The following is a 25568-nucleotide window of genomic DNA, read 5'->3' as shown; positions in this document are numbered from 1 at the left end:
TGTAAGAAATCAAATTATCCTGCTGCAGAACCCATACAGAGAGGGAGGGGCCCTGAGATTATGTGAGGAGAGAGAAGCCCAGCCATCTCAGCATCCCAGATGAGCCCAGCCTTTTAGCTGCCCCCAGCCAGGTGCAGACATGAGAGCAAGCCATCTAAGACAGTCCAGCCCCAGTCACCATCTGATGCAGAAATCCCAAATGAGGCCACAAAAAAGACTGTCCAGCTGAGCCCCAGTCCACCCACACAATCATTTAAAATAATAAATTGGTTGCTGTTTCAAACCACTAAGTTTGGGGTGGCTTATTATGCAGCACTAGATAACTGAAACCACAAGTGAATCAAGGAACTTACCTACCATCAGCTTTCTTGTCTGCAAAACCGAGTCTGCAATGATATCATCCTGATAATAGGTTTGCCACAATGGTCAAATGAGATCATGTGCTCAGTGATTCTGAAGTTTTTCCACAAAAGCACATGGGGTGGCAGAGGACAATGGATGACATACAGCTGGGGTCTGGAGGGTGTGGCTATTTCTTGGAAGGCTTACCGTCTCATGTTAAGCATCAGAGCCAGTTTTGCATTCTCCATCAATCGTCCCCATTATTATTTTGTAATGTCTTTTCTCCAGTTCTGTGCACCCCATTATCCTGTCTTCACATCCTTCTACTGCATTACGGTGAAGCTTCAGGGTATGAGCACCCAGGTGGAAAGATGTAGGTGCATGTAATCTGTAAATGTGCAACAAAGGAGAATCACTGTTAAGAAGAGATAGACAAGGAGTGGCCAGGAAAGGCAGAGGAGAATCAAGAATCCCCGGGGTTTTAGAATCTGGGGGAGGTTGTTTAACTATCAAATGCTGCAATAAAATCCTTGAATTTGGTGACTGGTAAGGCACTGATCTCCACGACAATGATTTCTTTGGTGAGGGGGCAGGAGCCAAGGGTGAATGAAGGTGGACAGAGTGGGTTCTTTGAGGACATTGGGAGGGAAAAGAAGGCAGCTGCTGAAACAATATAGCTTCAGGCAGAAGTGGGAATACAGAGAGGAATTTTGTTCTGTTAAGCTTCATTTTAGAACAAAAGAACACTGCACATGTTTTTAATGTTGGGGAGAAAAACAATGAAGAGAGAAAGAATTTGAAGGATGTAAGAGAGAGGGCTGGTAAAGTAAGAGACAAGATTGAAGAAGAGTTGGGAGGCTTAGGATGGCTGATACAAATAGAGGAATTCACCTCAGAAGGGAGAATGAAAGAACCGCCTCTGTAACAAGAGGGACAGGAGGGAAGGAGCACAGGGGGGAGAAAAAACAGACATTCAGACGTGGAAGGAGAGGGGTGAAAAGTTCATGTTATGCAGCTTCAGTCCATGAGGACTTGGTCACCTGCAGAGAAGGGAAGCTTGGAAGCTTTAGGAGAGTGGGAAAGATTTAATATTGTTTCAGGAATGACAGAGGGAATCAGTTGGAGGCAAATAAAAATCCAAGCAGCAGTGAGAGGCTGGCTTAGGGTAGGGAACATGCATTTATTGAGGCATTACTCATTAACCTCATTCAATGTCTGTTGAGAGGGAGGGAGGGAAGGAAGGAGACAGGGAGGGAGAGAGAGAGAGAGTTGAGAGAACATGAGAACAGTGCAGGATTTCCAGAAAGAAAGAGAGAGAGAGAGAGAGAGAGAGAGAGAGAGAGAGAGAGAGAGAGAGATGACAGAACATGAAAACAGTGCAGGGTTTCCCAAAAGCCAGCGAAGTCAGCTAAGTCAGGAGGAAGTGACAGAGACCGGGCACCTGAGCTAACAGAGCATGGTTAACCAGGTGGAGTGTGACCCAGGCTGAAAGCATGTTGGTGAACTAGGGGCATGTGACAGGGTCCAGGGTTGGGACAGGATGGACACAAAGAGCATTTCTAGTTGGAGTGAGCAAGGAGCAACTGTTAAATACAGCTAGAGGCATTTCACATTTACAGATCTCAATTTTGAACAATTGCCAATAACGATGTGTTCCAACGCGTACTTGTAATTCTGAATGGCTGAAGTGGAGTCAAGAGAACAGCGAATGGTTTGAGGAAATTAAGACTGGTGGGTTTGAAGTGTTGTTTTATGGACGTTGATGGTCAGTTTTATGTGTGAACTTGGCTCCAGTACAGTCCTCAGTGACTCAATCAAACACTAATCTAGGTGATGTTGTGAAGACACTTTGTAGCTGTGAATAAAGTCTGTAATCCGTTAACTTTAAATGGGTGACATTCTCCTCGGTATTCAGATAGGCTTGATTCAATGGGTTGAAAGGCCATGAGAGCCAAGCTGACGCTTCCCTGAAGAGGAAATTCTAGTTGTGGTCGGCAGCTGCCACCGGCACCTGAGAATTCCAGCCTTTCCTTCCTGATCCCTGCCTACCCAGTCCCCACAATCTCATACGCAGTTCCTTCCAACAAACCTCTGCAGATGTTATCTCCTGCTGGTTCTGCTGCTCTAGTGGAATCCTGATGGATACAGATGGTGAGGGATGGGCTAAGCAAAAAGATGATAAGCATTTATCTACTTCTGCTCATGGGATTATGGAACCTCTTTGTAATACAGAGGCAAAAAATGGAAGTAATTCAGGTGCGAGATGGAAGGAATACAGGAGGGCTGCCTGGCTGGCTGCCTGGATGGGTGGATGGTTGTGTGGGTGAGTGAAAGAGTAAGTGAGTACATGTGTGTGTAAGTAAGTCGTTCCATATATCTTGCCTCTATAACAGAAGAAAAAATTCCTGCTATCTACTAGCCGGTGTGGGTCAAGTAAATGCTAAGGGGTACTTTTGAAACCTAGAGTTCTTGGTAAATATAAAACATTTGTTTTCTCTGTTAACCATCAACTTCAAAGTATGAGAACCACAGAACACATTTTCAGTTGGTGTCTCTTCAAGTCTCCTAGAGCGGTCCGTGCATTCTGCCTCCCGGTGTTGAGCAGGTTTGAAGATCTGCTCCTGGGGACTTGCTGGTCTTTTGTTTAGTGGATATGAGAATAGGGGGTTTGATTTAGGACTTGAGATGGGGTAAAATAAACAGAACCCTTTCTGCTTCTCTCCCTTATCCCTTCCTTCTTCCACAGGGCGAATACGACAGAACATGCTTTTGTTCAGCAAACATTTCCTGTGAGCCTGAGGGGTCATAGAGGGACCCAAAATATCTCACAGAAAAGATGGAAATTGCTCCCCAGCATTCCACCAAGCAAACCCTGTTTAATCTGCATATGAGAGTTAGGAAGCTTTTAAATTTCTGAATAAAAACTATGCACCATCTCTCTAGAATCAGAAATGCATTGCTTCCATCAGCACCTCTGTTGATGGGTGTGGCTGGTCCAATGAAGCAAGTAGGTAGGAGAGATGATCCCACCTTGTGTGCGGGCTCCGTGCCTAGAGCTTATTATGCCTCTAGGGGACACCCTCTCCGAGCATGTGTGAAGATACGAGGGAGCCCTGCAGCCTGATCTGTCTGGGCAGACGGGCTACCTGTAGGATGGCATGGCAGGAGCTCTGTGCATGGATCTAAGGAGGCCCCTTGGGGAGAACTTATCCAAAGGGAAAGGGAGCCAGGCTTGCTGAAGTGACCCAGTAACAGAGCCGTGGCCATCAGAGGAGCAGAGAGTCTGTCAGGACAGGGTATTTCTTTGCATGTTGCTGGATTCTGAAGAGCTGTTCTGCTAAAACTATAAATATTGGGTTATCAGAAAGTGTGGCTTTAGCAAGTGTTTCTGAAATGGGAGGGGGGATTCTCACTTTGCCATAAACAACCAAACAGCCAAGGCCTCAGGGAAGTCAGGTGCAGTGAGGGGCAGCAGCAGACTCCGGGGGCCCAGCACCGAGCAGCCTGTGCAGTGCCTGCAGGAGGGTACGCGTCCTGAGTACACAGCACACGTCCCAGGGGACTCCCTGAAGTGCTTGGGGCTCTTGGCGGGTTTGTAGAAAAGGGGCAATGACACGTGAAGCATCTCACTGTCACTACGAACCCAGCTCTATCCATAGACCAGTTGGTGTGGGGAAGCTCGAGCCACACGGAACTCAGAGGACCCACCGAGTTGGGGGGATGAATCCTTCTGTCTGGTAAAGCTTAGCGTGCCAACCAGGTATAACGTTGTCACTCTTAATTATTTTGTTCAAACACATCGTTAATCCTGTCCTCCTATTTATTTGTAGGTATGGTTTGGTGAAGTGCCAGCCTGCACATCGTAGTGTACTAGTAAACTTGTCTTTGTCACCAGGAAAATTTAGCCTCAGCTGCTTCCACTTTCTTCTGCCACTGGGGTGACTATATTCTGATACCCTTAAATGTCCATGCTGGTTCTGTCCTTTCTCTTTCAAGGGAAGGCCTTTTGCCTGTTGGTCTATAGGTTCCAGGGAACTGGGTGGGCTGGAGTCAGGGGGCAGTGTATGCTGTTTCTGCTCTTAATGGCTACTGACCCAATAGTGTAGCTCCATTTTAGAAGTTCCTGAAACCTCCAGTGCATAGCAATGAAGTCATTCCCTTGCTGTTGGATCCAAAACGCCTTTATTTTTAACAGCCAGAGGAGCGTGTGACTCCCAGAGGCTTCTCCTGATGCACAGCCAAAAGGCAATGTTTTGTTCACGCCTTCCTCAGAGGAGAGGACCTGACCTGCTTATGAATACTAGAAAACATGCATTCGATTTCTGCTTTCAATCATTTTTTTTAAAAGATTGACTTTTCCTGTTTGTGTATCATTAGATAGAAGTGATGGGATCAATAAAACGTGGAATTGTATAACAAGAGAGGTCAGTTTCTTGCTTATTATATTTATAATAACAGAGTTCATGGGGTGTCAGTCTGCCTTATGAAAGCTGGTGAATCAATAATGCTCTTACCACCTGAGAGCAATAAACCTTGGCATTAAATGGGTGATACTGAGGTGTGAGTGGGGGAGGGGAGGAGGGGGCACTGTCACCATGCACGGGAAGGACTCATGCCTGCTGGGTTAGTACCTGTGAAACAGCATCAATTCCTTTCCCTTTTCCAATATATTCTTCTCTTGTGCATAAGCAATGATTCAAAGATAGCAACGAATGTCCCATATGATCTTTACAGCTACTAGTTTGGAATGACTTTGGGCTGCTTGCTCAAAAAAAAAAAAAAAATCTCAGAGATGAATTGTCAGGACATTAGCTCATCTTCCACCAGCTTTAGGAACACCCTGTACTGGAGGTATGTGAGTGTGTACTACTGAGGAAATGCAATGTGCATCTGCAGTGACAACCAATATGCTTTGTTGGCCACCAGATCTCAAGGCCGCTCCCACTGGATATAGTGATTGGTGCGCACCTCCCCAAGCACTCAGACTCAAACAGGTCTCCCCACAGAGAAAGCACCTGGGACAGATGTTCTCTGGGAATATCTTTCCACAGAAGGTGTGAGATGATTCCCCAGGAGGTCAAGGGTTGGAGAAGTGACGTGAGTCCGTTTGCAGATCTCCTGAAGGAAAGTACAGCTGTTCTCACTTCTCCAAGCTCATGGGAGCTGGGGTTCTGCTGAGGAGCTTGTCCTCCTCTCCTCCGGGGCCACCGTCCTTTGTTTCTAGGAGAGCTGGGCAGGGCGGGGAGAACCGAAATGATGCTACAGGAAATGATGGTCACAGGAAAGGAGCTCTTTCGAGGTTATTGCAGATGGTGGGGCAGAGGTGCAGGTGTGGTGACCAGAAGCTGCTTGAATTCCAAATGGCTTCATGAAGCCAGAACTTCCTCCTGGACTCCCACAGCTTAAAATCTAAAGAACACATTGTGTTCCTTGCAAGGGAAAGACTGCAATGGCTTTTCTTTAGCTCACACAGGAAATGAGACTGTCACTAATGGTTCTTTTGTTTAAAAAAAGAAAGAAAGAAAAAGATCCTTCTAGCAAAGCAAGGCATAGGCAGCCAGATTTTGGTGAAGAAAAAAAATAAAGTAAAAAAGCCAGACTCTGATGCTGTTTTATAGAGAAATTAAAAATCCATCTGGGTTCTTTTCATTGGGACCCAAAATATAACCCCCTCCATGACTCCCTTTTACATGAAAATGTTAAAATCGAGCACATGAACAGTGATCTCTTTTATTATTATCTACAGAGGAGAATACTGCCACCAGAAAGCATGTCTGCTAATGTGTTTTGGCCCAGTTCTCCTCAGAGATGCTGATTAGCAGAAGGAATGGGTGGAAAATTAGTATGTACAAATGGCTATTCAGACATGAGGGTGAAGTGCTAATGCAGTGACCTTTACATCTTTATTTTTCTTTATTTCTCTGAATGCTAATTAACGGACATGGTCAGCACCAGGAGGAATTTGCATCCATCTCCCTGCTAAGCGGTATTTTGAACATTTCTGGAGCTGAGTCACAGAGAAGGGCTGATCCAAGCTTCCCAAGGCTCCCATCCCTGCTGCCACATTGTGGCTTTCCCCCTGAGAGCAAAAAAGGCCGTGGTCCAGCAGCTCATTAGCATGGCTGCACAGCCTCCGCAGTTAGCAAGGTAATTAGTTCCAGAGGTAAGTGGAGGTTGGGGAGGTTCGAGGCTCAGCATGTTTATTGACTGCTGTCCCTGGACAACAGAAGCCCGCCTGCTTGTTAAGGAGACCTGAATTATTGCCTGCCCCGAGCCAGGCTCTGAGGAAGAAGCACTGTGGTAATTGGGGCCTTTCTGGAAGCAAAGGGCAAAGGTAAATTTGTAATTCAGGCAATAACCTTTAGAGTGATGCCAAGGGATGCTTTCTGGAAAACATTCCCTTCATGCAGGGAGGGCAATGGACGGAAAGTGCATGCTGAGTTTGGATGGGAAATTCCTATCATCTCAGAGGAAGAAGAAATAGCTCTGATGGAATGAAAATGAGTTGGAGTTGTTAGGAAGAAAGTACTTTGTGATTAACTTAAAACAACAACAACACACGATAAGATAATGTTTTATCACTACCGTAAGCAGGAGGGACCTGCATGGGCGGGGATAGGGTGGTGGTGGTGGTGGTGTATGCTGGGCTCAGGATGTGTGTGGTCTTTGAGGAGATGATGATTGAGAAGTTGGAAAGAAAGGGAATCTGGAGGTCGGCTCTGAGGGAACAGCTAAAGGAGTCATGGCAGGCTACCTCCATGCTGCCAATAAGATTAAGAAACTCTTGCAAATCTAGCTGCCGATCACAACTGAGGTCCAATTTCTTCATCATGAGGTCAAGGACACTGGGGTCCTTTTGGTATTTTGTGAATGCAGCCAGTTCTGTATTCATGAAGGTCAGGAACTCAGTCTTGGACAGTGTGTAGCTATTACTGCCCTTTCCAGCATACTTCGATGCAACTATTGGTCTCTATAAGGCTTGACATTTTTGCCATGTTGGAGTGGAGTGAGGCATGGGGCTGTGAGTAGAGAGCAGCACAGTGAGCTCCAGGATTAACTTTCGACAGGCATAGCCCTTCCGTGATGGAACTGTGAGGGAGTGAAGTTCAAGCAGAGGTTGGAGGGCTGTCTATGCCTCAGTCTTCAATTTTCCTTCTGTAAGTGGGGATATAATACTACCACCTTACAAGGTTAGTACGTGAATTAAATAAATTAATACTTGTGACCCAGCGTGCAAAATCACATGGCCCTGCCCACCCACGTGCGCCCTGCCTACCTGCCCACCGCCCCACCTTGACACCCTAACCTCTCCACCCAGAGCTCAAGCGCACCTGGCTCTGCCGCCACCCCTCTGGCCTTCTCTGGCCATTTCAAGTCCCGCCCTCGGTCCTGTGAGTCGCCTTGGGCTGGTCCTGCCTCCTCTGGGCGCCTCCCTGCTCCCACCCCATCTCCGGAGCAATGCGGCAGCTCCACCCTGCCGTGCACGTAGCCTCCTGCTGAACATTCATTACAGCATGAGGGCGTCACGACCATTAGCATATTAGCTCTTTATTATATAGGATTATAAAATGCATATTGAATATAACAATGTCACTAAGTCTTTGACATTATCATCCCCATTATTATCCTATATAATAAAAACATAATATGCTAAGTGACTGGTCTTCCAATCATCCATTCAACCAATCTATACTAATAAAAGAGGAACATGCAAATTGACCATACCTCCACTACGCCCACAAGCCATGCCCACAAGCCAATCAGGAGCAAGTATGCAAATTAATCCAACCAAGATGGCTGTGGCCATGGAGCGAGCAGGTGGCTTGGGTTTCTCCGGCGATGGAGGAAGCCAAGCTTCCTGGCTGGCCCTGGCCTCTGCTCAAGGCTATAAAGTTTTAATTATAGAAGATAAATAAATCCCAACAAAAATGGTGGCGGCCACGGAGCTGAAGCAATCAGGAGGCTTGGGTTGCCCCTGGCAATGGAGAAAGCCAAGCTTCCTGGCTGGCCCTGGCCTCCACTCAAGGCTACAAAGTTTCAATTATAGAAGATAAATAAATCCCAACAAAAATGGCGGCAGCCACAGAGCTGGAGAGAGCAGGAGGCTTGGGTTGCCCCCGGCGATGGAGGAAGCCAAGCTTCCCGCCCAGCCTGGCCTGCCCTGGCCTCTGCTCAAGGCTACAAAGTTTCAATTATAAAAGATAAATAAATCCCAGATACCAGGGCCTCCGCTTGGGTCGCTGGGGGGCGTGGCCAGCCTGCAAACCCCCACAGGCCCCTTGCCCAGGCCACCCCACACCTCAAGGGAACCCCCACCCTGCTCCTGGACACCCTTCAGGGCAAACCAGCTGGACCCCACTCGTGCACCAGGCCTCTATCCTATCTAATAAAAGAGCAATATGCAAATTGACCATCACTCCAACACACAAGATGGCCGCCACAAGATGGCCAGCTGGGGAGGGCAGTTGGGAGGGACCAGGCCTGTAAAGGTAGGCAGTTGTGGGTGATCAGGCCAGCAGGGAAGGGCAGTTGGGAGGGACCAGGCCTGCAAGGGAGGGCAGTTGGGGGCAACCAGGCCTGCAGGGGAGGGCAGTTGGGGGGGACCAGGCCTGCAGGGGAGGGCATTTAGGGGTGACCAGGCCTGCAGGGGAGGGCAGTTAGGGGCAATCATGCTGGCAGGGGAGCAGTTAGGCATCAATTAGGCTGGCAGGGGAGTGGTTAGGGGGTGATCACCCTGACAGGCAGAAGCAGTTAGGGGCAATCAGGAAGGCAGGCAGGCGAACAGTTGGGAGCCAGCAGTCCTGGATTATGAGAGGGATGTCCAACTTCCCTACCAAGATTGGGCCTAAACAGGCAGTTGGACATCCCTTGAGGGGTCCCATCTCAGATTGGAGAGTGTGCAGGCTGGGCTGAGGGACACACACCCTGTGCACGAATTTTGTGCACCGGGCCTCTAGTCAAAGCATAATATGCTAATGGTATGCTAAGGCTGCTCAACCACTCACTATGATGTGCACTGACCACCAGGGGGCAGACGCTCCACTGGTAGGTTAGCTTGCTGCTGGGATCCAGGCAATCAGGACTGAGTGAGATGGGCTGGACACGCCCTGGAGCCCTCCCACAGTCCCTCCCTGGCCCCAATTTTACACTGGTGGGGTCCCTCATCCTGGCCTGCACCCTCTTGCAATCCAGAACCCCTCAGGGAATGTCAGAGAGCTGGTTTCAGCCCAATCCCGCAGGCCTGGCTGAGGGATATCACTGCTGCATGAATTTGTGCACCGGGCCTCTAGTATATCTATAAAGATTTGCTAGAGGATTGGGGTGGGAGATTGGACTACATGATCTCAAGATCCTACCATAACTCTTGGATCTTATGGTTTAGTGGTAAAAGTAATTTGTACTCTGTAATCCCTTAGGCAAGTTTTTATTTAGGGCACATAGATCCACCATTCTTTTGAATCCTGGCAGATGCCTTTAGAACAGTGATTATCTTTCTGTATGATTTTCTTGACCCACTTAGAGAATATTTATTTGTTTTTACATATCCTACTTTGTTCCTAAAAGATTTTAGGTTCAACATTTAAAGTAACTTTGAATTTGCTTTGGAGGATGCACTGAATTAAATTCTCTGAACTTGCCTCTTACTGAAGCATAGCTTTCAAAAAGGATTTAAGCCATCACCTGTACTGGTAGATTGTGGGAATTAAATCCAATATTTCTAAAAAATATCATACGATTTTGGGGGCATAGACAGTGGTATAGGAGGAGAGGGGAGTGGGAAGAGGAAGAAGACACTGAAAATATGACTTATAGTAGTTTCAAATTGTAGAAGAAAACAAAGGTGAAAGGCAAGTGTTCAGTGGACACAGATTACACAAGAGTCCCCAGAGCACCATTTCATTGATTTGTGTCCAAGGATGGCCTTTCTGATCAGCTTCTAGTTATTCTCCATGGGAACCATTAGATGCTATCACATGGGTGGCATTCAAAATATGACAGAGCTCATGATGGAGAGGGTAACAAAGAGAAGACCTGCTGTGTGCCAGTTGCTTTACAAACATCATCTATTTTAATCTTCACTTGAAGCCTGGTGAGAAAATTGAGGTTCATCAAGATAAAATAACTTGTCCAAAATCTAGTTAGTAAGTGATGGAGTTGCTATGCGATCCTAGGAATGCCTAATTCCAAAATCCATATTCCTTCTAACACTCTCTTCCTCTCTGATGTAGACCTATGAACATCTAGCATCCAATAATATTGAAACCTGGAAAATAGAGGGCTATTCCATGTTTATAATTTATGAAGAAATGTATTGCTTAACTTCTAAATTCCCTCTTAATTTTCACATAATCTGAACATTTAAGGAAATCTGATCCTATACTTTGCCTTTTCTGGATTCCTCTCAGATATAAGTCATTTGAGAGGAAATTAGTTTAAGAAACTATATAACTTGATGCCAAAAACTGGGAAAGGCTCTCCTTTTTCCCATGAACAAGCCAAAAACTAAATCTTAGAATAAAAAGTTTTTTCATCAGAATTATATTACTAATATAACACCGTGTAGAAAGAATCTTTTCTTCAAAAACCTGAGATGAAACTTTTTGAAATGAAGTTGCTAGCTATTATTAGTAATGCTTTTTCTGTTCAATGTATTATCCTGTGTGAAGTGTACCTTTAGTAGGGTTGTCTAGCTCACAATTCAGGGACGCCCCTCTATTCTAAATGCTCCATGATAATATACTGCTCTAAATCTCCTAGTGTCAGGCCATTTTTTTCTAAATTCTGCTTGATTACAGAGGCATATTTCTTAGGACAAATTCTTTGTCTCTTCCTAGCAATGAGGATAGAGAAGGATAGAGAAAATTAATGAAGGACACATTGCATTAGCCAAGAAGTTCCTGAGGTGGCATCTGAAAGAGCATGGTATTATTGACAAACTGAACCTTGCATTCCACAGAAATTTTATTTACGAGTATGAAGACTTACCCCTCTTGATAAGCCAACAATCTTCTCTATTCGTTGCCTCTTCTATGCATCCCATTCATCCCTTTCCTGGAGTCATTAGGTGATGTCACCAGCACTACCAGTAACTAGAGACTGGCCCAGAAAGGGGTTTCCAGGGTGAGAGTTTTGTTATGGCTCTTTCCTACTTACATATAGAAGGGACAGAGGGAGCAATACCAAATCCCATCTCATTTACCAATTAGAATCATTGGCCACTGTCTCTGCCAACTCTTATCAGACATGATATTCTAGACTTCTTACAGACCCCACTTTATTTTGTGTTTTGCCCTGGTCCTTTTCTGATGCCTGAACTTTTTTGTCCCAAAAGAGAGTCTAATTTTCTCAATCTGATAAAAAACAAAAAAATCTGCTAAAGAAAAACAACCCTACAAACATCATACTTAATAATGTAAGACTGGGTGCTTTCCTTTCAGATCAAGAGTAAAGCAAGGATGTCCACTCACACTACTTGTATTCAGTATCATGCCCTTGCCAGGTAGCTGGAGTGTGGTCTTGGGCACCAAAAGTTTGCAGGTTCAATTCCTGGTCAGGGCACATACCTAACTTGTGGGTTCAATTCCTGGTTGAGGTGTGGACGGGAGGCAACTGATTGATGTTTCTCTTTCACATTGATCTCTCTCTCTCTCTCTCTCTTCTCTCTCTCTCTCAAAAAAAAAAAAAAATACTGGAAGTTCTAGTCAGTGAAATTAGAAAAAGAAATTAAAGACAAACAAATCAAAGAGGAAGAAATAAAACTGTCTTTATTCACAAACAACAGGATCCTATATAGAGAACATCTTTAAAAATCTGCAAAACAATCATCACAACCAATAAAAGAGCTTAGGAAGTTTTCAGGGTACGAGATCATTGCAAAACATCAATTGTATTTTTATAAATGCCCAATAAAAAAAAATCTAAAAATCCTATATAATAAAAAGCTAATATGCAAATCGACCGAATGGCGGAACGACTGGTCACTGTGATGCGCACTGACCACCAGGGGGCAGACACTCAATGAAGGAGCTGCCCCCTGGCAGTCAGTGTGCTCCCACAGGGGGAACACCACTCAGCCAGAAGCTGGGCTCGCAGCTGGTGAGCACAGCGGCAGTGGTAGGAGCCTCTCCCACCTCTGCAGCAGCGCTAAGTATGTCTGGCTGATGGCTCCCGGACTGCAAGAGGGTGCAGGCCAGGCTGAGGGGACCACCCCCACCCCCCCGAGTGCACAAATTTGTGCACCGGACCTCTAGTAAAGAAATAATTGCACTCAAAATATCATCAAAAATAGTAAGAATAAATGTAACAAAAGAATTCAAAGCCTATGCAACTTAATATTTACAATGTCCAGAATATCATCTAAAATACTTGACATACAAAGTATGACCAGTTTCAAAAAAGACAATCAATGGAAATGCACCCCAAGAAGACCCAGATGTTAGAATTCTTGGACAAGGAGATAACATAACTATGCACTATGAAGTAATGGAAAATAAGCTTGCAATAAATAAGAGACAAACTCAGCAAAGAATATAAAATAAAATGAAAATTCTAGAATTAAATATTATAATAGCTAAAGCAAAACATTACTGGATGGACTTAAGAAAGAAAGAGACATGATAGAGAGGGTCAGTGAACTTGGATGAAAAGAGAAAAAAAGATTGAAAAAATGAAGAGAGCTTCAGATATGTGGAACAATAGCAATGGGTCCAACACATGTGTACTTGGATCCCAGAAGGAGAGGAGAGAGAAAAATAGTGCAGAAAAATATGTTTGGAGAATTAATAGCCAAAACCTTCTCAAAATTGGTGAAATACATAAATTTACAGATTCAAGGAACTCAATAATCCCCAATCAGGATTGTCTAAGTCTGATGAAGAAAATCATGCTTGGACACATCTTAATCAAACAGTTGAAATCCAAATATAAATAGAAAGTCTTAAAAGCTGCCAGAAAATAACTGACACTTTATATAAAGAAAAACAATGATTTAAATAACTACATACTACAAAGGTCAGAAGAAAACAGAACATCTTTGGCATGCTTAAAAAAAAAAAGAAAGAAAATCCAGCAAAAATATTCTTCTAGAATGACTACACAATAAAGCCTTTTTTTTTTTTTTTTGATAAAAGAAAGCTAAGAGAATTCATCTGCAGCTGTCCTGCCTACAAGAGATGCTAAGGAAGATCTACCAAGATAAAAGGAAATAATACTGGAGGAAAACTTGGATCTTCAGGAAAGAATAAAGAACACTTATAGTAAATATATGGGTAAATATAAAAGATTGCCTTCTTCATTTCTATAAAACCATCTAAAGTAAAACTTATAATGCCTACTGTGGGGAAATATATTTCCTCATAGTAAGCATTATAAGATATATATACACACACACACGGAATTTGTCTGACAATTACAGAATAAAGGAATAGAATAAAAGGAAAAGGATTTGGAGGAGGTTAGGGAAGTAAATAGTAAATAAAACTAAACAATTGCAAGTTTCCTATTATATGGTACAATAATAACTATAAGAAGAATGTAAAGTTAAAGATGTATAGTGTAATCACTACAGCAAACATTAATAAATAATGCAAAGAGGTATAACTAAAGTGCCCATAAATAAATTAAAATGGAATTCTAAAATATGTTAAAATATTTCCAAAGAAGTAAGGCAAGAGAGAGAAGAAAAAAAAGGGGGGGGGGCAAACAGGAAACAAATAATAAAATGGTAAATCTAATTCAAAACATATGAAAAATTATGTTAAACATTAATGAATTAAACACTTCAAAGGCAGAGATTATATGGATTTTAAAAAGTGAGACCTGTGTTGTCTATGGAGTTGCACTTTAAAAATAAAATCAAGATAGGTTAATAGTAAATATGTGAATTCTATCCTATATAATAAAGAGCTAATATGCTAATTAGACCAGATGGCAGAACAACCTTCCGGACGACTTTCTGGAATGACCTTCCAGAATGACCAGTGGGCGGGGGGATGGGGCCCCGAGGCAGCCAGGGCCACTAGGCAGCCAGGGCTGTGAGGGCCTACCCTTGCACGAATTTCGTGCATTGGGCCTCGAGTCTACATATATTAAGCATTTAAGTTTTCCTTTGGACAGACAGTTCTTTTTATTTTATTTTATTTTTTAAAAATTATTTTTGTTAATCCTCACTAGAGGATATTTTTCCACTGATTGTTTTAGAGAAAGTGAAAGGAGAGAGAGAGACAGAGAGAGAAACATTGATGTAAGAGAGACACATCAATTAGTTGCCTCCCTCATGTGCCCCAACCAGAGACGGGGATTGAGCCTGCAACCGAAGTACGTGCCTTTGACCAGAATCAAACCTGGGACCCTTCAGTCTACAGGCCTGATGCTCTATCCACTGAGCAGAACTGGCTAGGGCCAGTTTTCTTTATTTTAAAGAAAGAAGTAGTCTATTGTATTTACCCATACACTTACTACCTGGAAAACAGATATACCATGCAAATAGGAAATATAAGAAGGCTGAAGTAGCTATATTATTATAGAAAAAAAGAGAAAAAGGAACATTTCCAAATGATAAAATGGTCAGTGTATCAGGAAAACGTAATATTCACAAATAGGGAGATGCCAAATAACAACTTAAAATACATGAAGCAAAAGTGGACAGAATTAACTAGATAAATGTCAGCATCGTCACATTATGCAGATATATTTTAGACTCCACAATTACAATTCAGGTTAGAAACCACTTATTAATGCTTACTGTATATTGGCTTTAGGTGATACAAAATAATATGACAAGGTTCATGCCTTTAATGAGCCAGCAATCCTACTGTGACATGAAACTTGTGCTTATTCTACAATGGAAGAATAAGAAATTACAGAATTAAGAAAAGAAGACTATCTTTTGTTCCCTTTGTTTTTGGTATATGGGACTAAACAGGCATTTGCATGAAGGTGACAGCAATTACTAGCAGAACACATGGAGGAAGAGCTCAGATCTAAGACCAATACTAAAAAGCAGAACATAATGGGTATTGAGAGTTGGCTTTCCAGTCACTCCTTTTCACTTCTAATGAAATTCCACTTTTTTTTGGTCAGATGGTGTTGATAGCACCCCAGATTCAGAATGAGATTTGAGTAGCCGCTGAGTATAACCTCATTGCCATTGCTGCAGCAATGGTTTTGGGGTGACTACTGTTTGGTGGTAGGAGGGAGAAATGCTTTCATTTCCTGCTGCCTATGGTCAAGAAACTGTGTGGTTCTGATTGCTGCCATTAGTCATGTTGCCTTAAAATGAAACCCAGTAAACACATGTAAAGCACTTTAAATAGTTCCTGGTGCAAGGTAAATGTTCAACATGTTATTTGTTTATTGTTATTTTTGATGTGTGTGTGTGTGTGTGTGTGTGTGTGTGTGTGTGTGTGTGTTAATTTTCTTGGAAGGCATAGCTGAAAGACAAAAATACATCAAAGTTTGGTGACATGGCTGAGCTTCTGGCTCAAACCAGTCTTGAAGTCTTTCCAACCTCTGAACCAGTTGGAGTTAAGTTTCTTAATATTTTTTTTTTTTCACCTTGAGGTTTCCTAACGTACTCAGAGTCAGTGTGATTTAACTTTATGTGAAAGACAGTTTTACAGGGATGATCCTCAGCATCTATAGGGTGTTTGAATTTATGTCTCATATAATTGTATACTAGTATACAAAATGAAAATATAGACTCTACAGGAGAGGTGACTCTCTCCAGCTTCCATCATCCTTTATATTTTGCTGATTGATATAGAAACAGTACCAAACTCTCTGGCTCTAGCTTGTCGACCCCTTCTAATAATACTTCACATAGCTGCCAGTTATCTTTAAAATACAAATATCATTTTACACAGGCACAGGCACATGCATTATCTCCTTAAAATCTTTCTTTAGTTCCTGATTGCCTACTGGATTTTAAAAAATTATTATTGATTTCAGAGAGAGAGGAGAGAGAGAGGAATAGAAACATCAATGATGAGAAAGAACCATTGATCGGCTGCTTCCTACATGCCCCGTACTGGAGATAGAGCCTGCAACCTGGGCATGTGACCTGACTGGGAATTGAACCTCAACCTCCTGATTCATGGGTTGACACTTAACCACTGAGCCACACTAGCCGGGCTGCCTACCAGATTTTATTCAAACTTCTTAGCATGGTCTACATGGTCCTTAATACCTTCCTCAGCCTTCCTTTCTATTTTTGTCTCCCAGGGACCCTCTCCCACAAATTTGATGGTCACTCTATCCTGAATGTGTGATGGTCTTGCGTGTCTGCAAGCCTTTTCATGTGCTGTTCTCCATGCCTGCAAGGTCTTTCTCCTGCCTTCTGTATTGGGGAACTCTTTTTTCCTCTCAAAGACCCTCAACTCAAATATCACCCGACTAAAGAACATTTCCTGACACCCCCTGGCAGAACCATTAGGATATGATTTATTATAGGGAGGTGACTTTACACAATGGTGGGAGCTAGCTTAGTTGGTGAAACAGCCTATGAGAGGTTGTTATGTCTGCCTTCAGGGTGGGCAGGTAGGAAGGCAAGATGGGGAAGAAGGACAAATTGGACCTGAATGGGGCCTAGGAGGATGAATGGGAAGCTGTGTTGGTCTTTTGCTGCTTGAGGCCTCCAACTCCGATGCCGTGGTGTCTGCTGCAGGAGAAGCCATTGAATTTTGCCATGATCCTTGAGGTGTGCCGGGTCCAGGAGTCCGAGGAGCCGAAGGAGGGTGCAGCAGCAGTTGGAGTTGTGAGCCCGGCTGCTGCCTGCCCCACCCCCACCAGGTAAGTCAGCAGATACACAACCACCTAAGTGAGATGTCCCAGCACCCACTGCCCTGCTCAACCTTCCGAGTGTAGTAAGAATATGGCTATTTCACTTTTCGGTCTTCCAGATTTCCCATAAAACAGCTCGTGTAGTCCATGCTAACCTGGAACTTGTAGAAGGAAGGAAATTCTGAGAAACATAAATCCAGCAAAACTGAGTTGACAGAATAATACCTCTTTGAAAATATGTTTCCACTATCAGGGTATAAAATCTTTGGAGCAAGGAACAGGTATTTGTGCTTATATTTGAAGCACCCAGAAGTACTTATCAATGTTCAATAAACAACTAACAAAAAAATTCTTACACATAGCAACTTAACACTGAGTAAAATGCCTGTTTCATTATTATTCCTTACATATATTTCTTTTTATTTTTATTGTTTACACTATTACAGGTTTCCCCATCCCCTCCTTTGCCTACCTCCCCTCTTCCCCACCAGCCTGCCCTTCCTCCCCGCCCCCCACCCCCACCCCTTTCCCTCTGCCTGTTAGCACACAGTATTTCTTAATGGTTGAAAAACTAGTATTTGGCATTTGTTTGTACAACCACCTGAATAGCATTCTGGAAAAGAGGGATTTCTTAACATACATGCTGGCATTGAATTTTAGGGCGAATAAACCTACTTCATTGGTGAATTTGGTGGGGAGCTGCCTCTGAGGATGACAGAGTAAAGCATTCCTTTTGTGATGCATTGCAGAGCTTCCCGAAGAGGTGGCAAGGTTAATTATGTTAAGCATTTGGAACTTGGCAACAAGTAGGGTGGGACAAACACACTGACTGGACATATGCTATAGAATATTCCGGAAAGCTCTCTCCGTCTATGGTGGTTTACGCAGAAAGCTGAACATATGGCGGGCTTGGTTTGGCTTTTTCTCCGGAGTCATCTGTCAAGACATGAGCTGCCACCTCATTACCCCCTCATTCTACAACTCCGCATTTTCCATTTTTGGCCTGATTTCTCAAAGCCTTCAAGCACTCATTTTTAAACAAACTTATTTTTAAAACATTATTTTGATCTGACCTACAAAAGAGTTGTGGGTGTTTCTGGGAGACACTTTTAAAAGGCACGCAATGTGGACTCCATATCCTGGCTTTTGGAATCTGCATCCTATCAAGGTGACATGGGTCTTAGAGAGGTAATGATTGATTATCCTGCTAAAGAGAAAGGGGAATAATGGGAACTATTAGGATCAAGCTTTCAGTTTTTCCTGAGCACCTACTATGTATAAGCATGTCTCAGGAGAGCACTGTTTCTCGAAGCACAGCCCACTGGGTGAGGTGAGAATCCATTCAAAATTGCATGTCTTTTTGCAATCAATAAATTCATCAGATATGCAAATAGATCATATTTGTATGTGTATTTTCATTTTTGCTTACAATCTATAAAATGAATTATTGAGGCTTATTGAAATTTGATATTTATAAATTAACATTTTTGGAGAGCTAAGCCATAACAGTTATTCTGCTAAAATGTCTTTATTTTGAAAAGCTCCTATCGGGCATAACACCCTATAGATAATTGCAATTTGTGAAAATTTTGAGAAAGAACAAATCCTTTTCTGTACCGAATGAATGTTGATTTGGGGATGGTTGTCATTCTTCATTGTTGTTCTCCTCCTAATATTAATCAGCTTGTTGCTGTAGCTTTTACTTCTGTAAAAAGTTTATTTATTTTTATGTAATATTGCACAGTTATTTTTTTGTTTCTATTTAGCTCCTCTCCAATTCTTATTAACATCCAGTTGTTGTTTTTTTTCCACCAAAGAGTAGGAATAGATGGTGTTAGTGCTCCACACAGATTTTGCCCTGCTTAAGAAGGCCTCACTCAAATAAGTTAGTTGTCCAATGGTATAGAGACTACAACACTATGGATTAATCAGAGGATAGAGAGCAAAGACTTGGCACTGTCAGGATCAGCTTATTTTCATGGTAATCATTACGCTGGTCTTTCCCATCTAGTAATTATTTTTAAAACCAACATTGGTAATGTAACTGTTTTCCCAATGTGTCAGCATTCAGCGTCCACACTCACAGAAGGACTGGCCTTTAGCATTTTGTCTCAGACCAGGAAAGAGAGCTGAATGAATGTCCCAGAGTAATAAATGCTCTGTCACGCCTTGCTGCTTAAATATTTTATAACTTTTAAGCTCTATTAAAGGAAGTGATGTCAAGAGTATTTAGTGGAGATAGCTTCTGGCAATGGCTTTTTATTAAGAAAGATGACACCAATCATCTAGCTGATGATGGAGTGAGAGAAGATATTACCCCACTGAAGATGGGCTTATTATCACAGCTCCTGGGATGGTTGGCTGTGGTTAGAAATGGTTGGGTGAGTCCTGGCCAGTTTTTCTCAGTGGTTAGAAGGTAGGCCCCACAGACCAAAGGGTCAACTCCTGGTCAAGGGCACATATCTAGGTTGCAAGTTCCTGGCATGTATGGGAGGCAACCAATCGATGTATCTCTCCTACGCTGATGTCTCTCTCTCTCTCTCTCTCTCTCTCTCTCTCTCTCTCTCTCTCTCTCTCTCTCCCTCTCTCTCTCTTCCTCCCTCCCTCCCTTCTCTCTTCCTCCCTCCCTCTCTTCTTCCTCTCTCTCTCTCCCCCTTCCCCCTCCTTTCATCTCTCTCTGCCCCTCCTCCCTCCCTTCCACTCTCTTTCTAGAAATCAGTATCCTCGGGTGAGGATTAAAAAAAGAAGAAAAAGAAGAAATGGTTGGGCAAAAGAGGGCAGGACAATTGACAGGTGTGACTCAACCAAAATTTTTGTGTCTGGTTTCCTTAGTGGAGAGACATTGATGTAGGAAATGTTGTGTGACAAGCACAGTTTTTATTTTAGTAAATGATAAATTTTATTATGCCTGAAGAAGATACAGAACAAAGTGTATTCTACACCCTCTCTCCCCAACTATCTTACGTGCAGGCTGAGGGCAAGAAGGTCTTCACTTTTCTTCAAACTCCTTTTCACGATCTCATTCCCTGTCCTGCATCTGATGTGTGCAGGACTAACTCATGGGCCCACAAAACTTTTAGTAGTCCATAAAACATTTTTGATTTCTTTTAAAATCAGAAGACAAAACAAAATTTTAGGTCAAAAACATTTTAATATATTAATAAATTCATCTTTCTACCAATGCAGTTGTTGAATATAATTTTTAATAATTTTTTATGAAAGAATGCTTGGGCCCCCTATGAAAGTACAATGCAGTCCTAAGTGGACATTCAATAAAGGCTTATGATGAATTGAAAACAAATGTTTGGATGCTTCAGTGTATCTCTCTGAGGACTCAATTGTACTCCTGCAGCCTGCAAGAAGGTTCATGAGGCAGGCAAGGAGCACTGATGGTGAGCCAGGAGATCTGAGATTGAGACCTACTTTTTTCATGCAGACTCTTTCCTCACTGCTAAAAAGAGAATTTGAATTCCATTTCTAGGATCTTTCTAGGCTACAAATTCTATTATACTAATTCTATTGTACTAGAATAGATAGTAAGTAGCTGATATTTCTTCATGAGAAATTTTAGACAGATGGCAAACATAGCACTTATCTGTTATTTCTTGACCTCATAGTAAACGCTCAATGAACAGTTGTTGAATAAAGAACTTTGATGGTGTTGGGTTCCTGCAAAAACTTTTGCTCTCTCTTAATTGCCTAGGAGGACATAGCCTCTGGTGCTCCTTTCCAAACCTGTGAATACTTCTCGTTGAAAAAACTCAAGCTATTATTTCCTGGCCAGGCTTAAAGATGTTTGTAAACTGACAGCCTGTCATTGGATTAAAAATTAAGTTGGCAACTGGATTGCCTATCCAAGAGCCCCATGGATTCAGGTTGGCCTCCCCAAACAACAATATCCAAGGTAGAGGTGCTCACCTGCTCAGGTCACTTTTCCTTTGCCCACGTTGTACTTGCAAGCCTGAGCCCCAGATGAGCCTTCTGCTCCTGGGAGTTGTGGCCTGGGCGGGACTGAAGTCAGCTGATCTCCAGCTTCTTATTTCAGAACCCTGATGGGAAGACAGACAGTGACTGAGAGGAGTGCCCCTCCCCCATCCCTAAGAGCTCTCTAAATCCTCTTTGCCACCCTCTGAGACCATTAATGAGGATTGCAGTAGAAGCTCAGATACCTTCCCATTCAGATTCCTGAAAATTAACCTTAAAGAATCCTAGGAACAGGTGTGAGTTTTTAAGTTATTACCTTTGTTATAATAGCATTGATGAGTGCATCATAGATGAAATGGACATAGACCCACTGAGACCATAGAAAAAAATCCCAAAGGAAAACATCAACTAGAAAAAAAAAAAGCTGATGAGCATTTTGTCATTAAAATATTATTCTGATGTTGCCTTAGAAGAAGGTACCAGCATTAAAACTCTAAATCTTCTTCAGAAAATATACTACAAAGAGCCATCACTCATGTGGACTCAGCCCCAAGGCATGCTGGGACCTCAAAGGAGAGCAGACAGAGTGAGGAGGGAACCTGGAATGGGGTGAGCTGGGGCTAAAGACAGATTCTAGGGCTTTTCTCTTCAAGTAGGGTTGCCTGATTGGTTCAATAACTTTAAAGTTATACCTTCTTCACCTATGAAATCTCTCATTTGTATTAGAGGACTCCAGGCCATATATCAGCTTGTGTAATCCACACTAGTAGAGAAGAGATAGTCTCTCCATTCTGCACAGTAAGGGCAGAACTTATGGGCCTGCCTTCTGGTTTGGTATCAGATCTGTTTTGAAAGGTTGATCCACTGGGGAGGGTGCTGCCTAGTTCCAAATTCTGTATCTTGATTGATTACCCAGAGCAGATTCAGAAAATGCTGGAAATAACTTTCTTCTCAATCTCAAGGATGTTTTACATGGAAAATGAATTATCTTGTCTTTTCAGAGCACACACAGGGAAAACTCTTAAATGATCTGTCTGCTTTTCTTTCATGGCCATAATTCTTATTTTTGTTGTGAGCTTTCCCCCCCTCAAGACCTCTCAATATTGTATAGTATAACAAGTGCTTTTATGCTATCATCAGTTATAAGATATGATTTTAATTAGGTGATTTATCCCCCAAAATATAAAGTCAAATTGGATATTAATGACAAGAATCTGAACCCTGTCATCCTCAAACACAGACATGGTAAAAAATTACTCTTCATTTCTGAGACTTTGCACCTTTAAACTTCCAATTTAAAACATTTTGCTGTTTCTTTTAAGTTCTGATGAGATTAGGTGGCATTTTGACTTCTGTAGTTGTATTCAGTCAATATTTTTTCTGTTTTCTACCTCATTATCTCCAGTTCTCATAAGATTCTTTAGACAATGGGCAGTTCAGCTTTTTACCAATGATTTCTGTCAGACTCTGATCAAAGCAAAGGCCCTTGTTTGCTGTTTGAATTATAATAAACGTATTTGCAGAGAGGGCAAAGTAATAGGAAACAAGGCATACAGTGTAATGGGAAATGAAAATAGACCGTGTTGTGAAATACTACAACCTTAATAACAACAATAGGCATCCAGGAAATTTATATTATAAATCAGAATACCAAATGGATATTCTACCTGAAGAAAATTGAAATATGTACATATCATCTTACTGTTATTGTCTGGTTCTCCACGCTTCCTTGATTTTTAGTGAATGCCAATGGTGGGAAGGGAAGGAGCCAGAAATTCTTGATCAAGTGCCAGCTACTGTACCAGGCACTGTACTTGCTGTATTTTGTCGATTTTCATGATGACCTCAAGAGCCAGGTATTTTATTACCCTCTCTCATGCACCATTGCAACCACCTTCCATTAGCTGATTTTGCTTCCAGTCTTGCCTTTTCATCCCATCCTCATTCAATCCATTCTCCAAACAGCAACCAGAAGGATCCTGTGGAGTGCCGATTTGGACCCATTCTTCCCCTGTTTCAAACCCTATGAGTGCTCTTCGTTTCCCTTGGAATAAAGGATTCCTGAACAGAGCTTAAAGAGTCTTCATGATCTGGCCTCTGCTTCCCTCCTCAGCCTCCGCATGGACCATTCTCCCATCCCACATCCAAATGTCCTTCAGTTCCCTGTTCTGCACTCTCTTTTGACTGCTACCCACAACACTTAACTAGCACCAAGATTGAGCTCCCATCCCCCACCCCCACCCCCCACAGCCCAGGATGGGCTCCAGGATAGCAAGGGCCATGTCTATGTGTTCACCAATCAATATATTTCCAATTGATTTTTAGAAACGGAGCCTCAGAGAGCTTAAATTGCTTTCTCAAGGTCAAAAAGCTGGTTAATGATAGAGATCTGAAAAAAAAATTGTAACCAAATCTAATGCTTTTCTTACTGCATCATGGTGTCTGTCATAGATGGCTGAGTGTGAGGCACCCAGTAATTCACTTTGGCTGGATCATAGCGTGCACATAAGAGGGGACTGGGAAAAGAAAGCTTTAATCATATTGCATATAGCCTTGTGCCCTAGGTTAAGGAGTAAGGATTTTATTCTGCAGACATTGGGGAATTATAGATGAGCACAGAAGTGACAAGAGCAGAGTAATTAGGTTTCCTTATGCCTTTCAAAAGTGCAAGTGAGGGCAGAGAAACACAAGAAAAATTGGGGGCTTTTTGCCATGATCTTCATCTATAAAATAATACCACCTACCTCACATGACTTTTGTGAGATGAAAATCAATAATGCATGTAGACATGCTGTGTAGCCCTGTACCTCTTTATAAATAAAGGAGCTGTTCAGCTTTGTAGCTACTTCTAGAAGACTCTGACTGGCCCCTCCTAGGAGCTGTTCTCTAAAGGTGGTGTTGAGGCTGTACAGGAAGCTTCTAAGCTATCAGGAAGTTACAGACCTGCTCCAGGACACAAGAGAAGCACTGATGGGAGCAGCTGGAAAATTCCCAGGTGACAAACAGGGATGGGGGAATAGAAAGGGGGGGCAGTGCTGTTGGTTGGAGATTCCTCCTTAGGAACAGCTGTCAAAAGACACTGCTGGCGACTCCTGTGAGGAATAGCAGCTGGAAACCAGCATTGGGAACAGCAGGAATATCGTGAAGAGGGGATCTCCTTGCTTGAAAGTCTCTGGACTATGCTGTCTCCCCAGCCTGATTTATGGTGAAGGAGGAGGGCTGTACTAATCATCTGCTCATTACTAAGAGGGCTACTGGAAGTGTTTTGATGTAAATGATGATGATGATGATGATGATGACGACGATGATGATGGTGGTGGTGGTTGGTGGTGGTGATGATGGCAATGATGATGATGACATTGACTGGAGAAAGTAAAGACAAACTGAAGGCCCAGAAAGTCTGTTTAAGAAGGTGCACCAGGAAAAAGGCCTGCCTGTAAGAATAGCTCCTTTGGCCCAGGGGGTTGAGCGTATTGCAGGTGATCATTAGAGTGAACTTGAGACTCAGGTCATCTGAGGAAGGTCCGCTGAAGGGATCGTGATTATGTAATTCTCTTTGGGCTCACCATTTGGAAAAAGATATAATAAACTGTTCGGGGGGTGGGGGTCGGGGGTGGGGAGTTGTTCCAGGAGCCCTGGTGGACGGGGTCAAGCCCTAGACTTGAGAGAAATACTTGCAGGATTTCTATAACCTTTACCTGTTTTCTGTTGGCATTAAGAATTGCATGCAAATGTAGAGGAACTGGCTCTCAGGAATAGGAGATTAATTTGTTCCTCTTGCATTCCCTAGCACATCAGTGCATTTTACAAATAGCTGGTGAATTCGCCAGCTATCCTCTGACTCAGCTTGGACGATAGGTCGTCCTGGCACAGTACAAAGCAGGTGAGGTGGAAAGGCTAGGGAGCAGTCAGATGTTGTGAGTTCTATTCTCAGCTCCTCTAAGAATAAGCTGACACGAGCGATATCTATGACCCACCAGCTTTCCAGATGGTACTCAGGGATTTTTTTCTAGCATCTTGGCAATGAATATGATTCATCATCTAGTCTAACAGGTCCTCTCATGTAAAAGCTGAACATATAATTATGACCCAAACTCTTTTACACAATTTTTCAAAAGAATTAAGTTTAAACACATTGTCAAGGAGAAAATGTTGCATATGGGTGTCACAGGCAAGATTTCCCTATGCTGCCTATGAAGAAAAAAAAGATATAAATGGAGCTGATTCAAAATCACCCCCATTAAAGTGTGTCCCAAACCAACATGGGCTTAAAATGATTACTTCTTTCAGTTGAATTGAACTTCTTTGCAATGCGAATAAGAAAACTGCCCTTTAATTTGGATCTAGTTTAAATTATTTAATGAATCCCCTTCTCAGTTAATTGGACATTAGGTTTAAGAATGAATGAAAGTGCTTCATGTGCCACATAATAGCTGAACAGTGTCTGTGGCAGGCAGCAGGACCGGCTGACATTCTGAAAGAGACGATCAGTGGTCTGGTCTCGACCTCAGGCCTGGGAAAAC

The sequence above is a fragment of the Eptesicus fuscus genome, chromosome 5 (genome assembly GCF_027574615.1).
Source record: "Eptesicus fuscus isolate TK198812 chromosome 5, DD_ASM_mEF_20220401, whole genome shotgun sequence".
Lineage (NCBI taxonomy): Eukaryota > Metazoa > Chordata > Mammalia > Chiroptera > Vespertilionidae > Eptesicus > Eptesicus fuscus.
This window is presented reverse-complemented; position numbering follows the sequence as displayed.